The sequence below is a fragment of the Pygoscelis adeliae genome, unplaced genomic scaffold (assembly GCF_000699105.1).
Source record: "Pygoscelis adeliae isolate BGI_AS28 unplaced genomic scaffold, ASM69910v1 Scaffold225, whole genome shotgun sequence".
In the NCBI taxonomy this organism is placed as follows: Eukaryota; Metazoa; Chordata; class Aves; order Sphenisciformes; family Spheniscidae; genus Pygoscelis; species Pygoscelis adeliae.
Genome location: NW_008824898.1, coordinates 754,991 through 758,632, shown reverse-complemented (window position 1 = coordinate 758,632; position 3,642 = coordinate 754,991).

The following is a 3,642-nucleotide window of genomic DNA, read 5'->3' as shown; positions in this document are numbered from 1 at the left end:
CATCGTAGCACGAAGATTATCTGAAAGCCTCCTTCTTGGAACTGAGGGTGTTCGGGGCTGAACACGACACCTTATAAGCTGCTTTTTAAAGCTCCTTTCTGAATCTTGAAAACTACAGGTAATAGCGTGAGCTGCAGCATTGTGTGGCAAGGAGATTATTGTGCTTCACAGCTCTCTAGGGAAGGCTGCAGGACGGCTCCATAGCAACCTATGGGTGAGGAGAAGCTCTGCGTTTATCCAAGTTGCAGCCTCTGGAGGCTGTAGGATTCACTGTGTACAGAGGTTTAGTGCCACTGTGCACCCTCATCTCCCAGGTTACGGGTCCTGCATTTCTCAGATGTGCCAGGCAGATGTAGGCTGAAGATTTTTAATATTCTTGGAGAAGGACCCCAAATGCTGTGACTGTGAGCACTGCAGAAAGGTTAGGAGATTGATGGGACTGTTGAAGCTCCTGGAGGTGATGCTGCCACGAGGATGCTGAGACACAACCCTCCACTGGAGATCATGAAGTGTTCTGGGAGAGTGGACTGCACCTTCTCCTTCAAGTCTTGCCAGTTTTGCTCACTATTTGTCAGCTCCTGCCTCCAATCCTTTCTCCCATCCCCTTTTCCCAAGTGGGGTGGTTAAAACATTGCTGGCTGTACCCACAGAAACTGCTTTTTCCCTGGAAGGGAATGTAAAGAGTTTGTCCATCAGCCCCCTGGTCTTCTGAGTTGGCTTTCATGGGCTAAGACCAAACTAGTCCTTTGGCTCTAGCTCACATGGTTATCGGCTGTGAATTTGCCAAGTCAGGGAAATTTAAAAGTGCAAACCAAATCTGCAACCAGGGGGTCTCTTACTGAGTCATTGCAGTTCGGAGAGAATGGAGGATCACACCACAGGTCTGATGTTGCTCCGTTTTCTGTAGGCTACAGTACTTCTCCTGCAGACTACAGTACTTCTCCTGGACACAGTCATCCCACCAAGCCTGTGCCCAAACACTGACAGGAAGAGAAACAACATTTGCCACCAAAGACTCACAGACTGCAGTCTTATGCTGTCTAAGATCCCTGTATTTTCAAAGAAAGCTTAAATAGACAGACAATTAATTAAAAAAAAGGGGGGGAAACGCCTTGAATTTCATCCTTCTCATGGCAGATACAATCATAATGTCTCAGGTAATTAGCTTTGCCTGAGATGATGATCACTCATTTTAGGAGTATATAAAATCTGTGAGTTGCGATGTGAGGCAACCTGCAAGCCTCCATGCATCCTTCTAGAGTTCCCTCTGTACTCTTATATCTCTCTCTAAATCGTACCTCCTCTCCTGGGGGAAGGCTCACCAGAGCTTATCAGATTCAATTACTGCTGTTTCATATCAATGTTCTCATGTGAAACCAGAATACAAATAAGCCAAGACTACCTCCATACCCCCAAACAATTACAAATGCTGATGATTCACCAGTTATTCATGCCAAACCAATATTTTTCAGTATTTTATAGTTCATGAGTGAAACATTTCAGCATGTTCAGGCTGAAATCATTGGCATGCCAGGAGGCATCTAATGGAGAAGGGCACTCTGCACAGGGATGCATAGCATATTCAGCAGCTGTCACGCAATCACATACGGCTTATGGACAATTCACTTTTCCAGCAGTTTTGATGGTGAGGGGATAATAAAAGTTATGTTTGCTTTCAAGGAAATTTAGAGTTAGATGATAAAGTTAATCCAATCTATTACCTTGCTGCCACTGGAAGAGGGACACACTTTGCCCTTCCACCTCCCCAGACTTATCCCTGGCGCAGCTTGGCACCTGCCTGCTGCTGTGACCTCTGCCCAGCCATGCTGGTCCCCATGGCTCCGAAGCTGCCCGATGGCCCTGCAAACTGATGCACTTCTGTAGACCTCTGATCGAGCTGGCGTGGGTGACAGAGCAAACCACTCTATTGTGTCAGCCCCCCTCATACCTGCCCCCGTCAGCAGCTGCAGAGGACTGGCAGCATGTCAGATGGGGCAGTTCTTTAGTTTTGCTATAAAAACAGAGATCAGGGTTGGCAGTGCTGAAAACGTGAAGGATTGGAGGACTGCAATAAATTTTAAGGCTCACAATCACCCTTTGGCTCCCTAAAACCTGAGTATACTACTTCAGTGAAGGAAAGTAATTCACATGCTGGGCTGTGTGCTCATATTGGTGAGGAGCAACCTAGTGCTATCAAATTTAAGGGGGCAGAATCCAAAGACCCATTGTCAGTGTCCCAGGATCTGAGCAAGCACCATCTCATCCCAAGTATGTTCTGTTGCCATGAAGTTCAGTGTCTGTGAACAGTTGTCATGAGACCTGCCCTTTATCTTGGTTTCTATCATCAGACGTAATTTTTCAATACACATGCAATGAAAAGTTAGGTGCTGGAGTTTAAACCCCTTTTTTCTGGTGTGTAGAAAAAATTTAATTCACTATGCACACATAACCCATTTGTTTATAATCAAGTTAAGAGCAAAGCCAACTAATAAGCTTTGCTGTCACCTTTAATAAATGGTTTCACAAGCTAATAACTCCATGCAGCTACGCCCAAGGGCCATCAGCATTTTTAAAGCCTCTTTACGTTTCAAGAAAAAGTCACGCTGTAACAGCCAGCAGCATTGTGGAAGAAATATTATAAACTGATATTTTGGTTGGACATCAAGGTTACGAGTTACAGGGGATCTGTGGACAGAGAACCTTTAAGCAGATCCCCAGCCCCAAAAAGGATGTACACCAGCAAGCCTTTCCTCAGCTTTGAGAAAGGCAAGGCTGGAAGTGGGGCCTTATCAAAAGCATACGTCCCAGCTCAGCCACCATGTGAAACACCTTGAGCTTGATTGCAGATTAATTTAGTCATAGCCTGTTTAAGCTGACTTGGGATCCCTGCTGAAAGGGCAGCTCTGGCTCCCTTGTCTTATTGCTCTGTGCCTGTTGTTGGCACCAGTACTGCTGTATGGGTTGGCCCCACTCACTGATAGATCCCAAAATTAGTCTGAAATGAAAAAGGGTAAGTTTTTTGGTTGGATCTGCACATCCTGAGGTCACAAGATCATCAGTCACAACTCAAGGGAGAAAGTAGAAAACTGCAGTCAGAGGAACAGGAGGGGGAGATTACTTCCTACCCCTTTAGCAGCCATTATGTTGGCATAAGCCAGTTTGTGAAACCTCAAGGGATTGCCTACTTCGTGGAGAGGACCAGGGGGGATCTAGCAGGTGTATTATGCTTTGATAAATATAGCAACACCTTTCCTTAAATTTTGTATGATAATGAAATAATTTTATGTTTTACTTTTGCCATGATGTTTCTCTGGCCTTAAGAGTGCTTTTGTACGCCTAGCAAAGCATAGGTCTCCAGGGACTTGTGAGATTGGGGTGTGACACTTGGGAACTGCCCCCCCCCCCAGCCACCACTGAACACAAAATGTGGGAATCCAGGATGATTGCAAGCCTCCTCTGCTAAACAGCAAGGACGAGTTTGTTGAGGAGCTAGTAACACAGGGTATTAGTTTGGGAAAGATACCTCCCACCAGTGAGTGTCCTCACAGGATGGTGAGGAGGTCATATGAGTCACAAGGATCTCTGAAACTCTGGCATCCATGCTGCCTGGGAGGGTATGTACAGGGGAGTAAAGGAAGAACA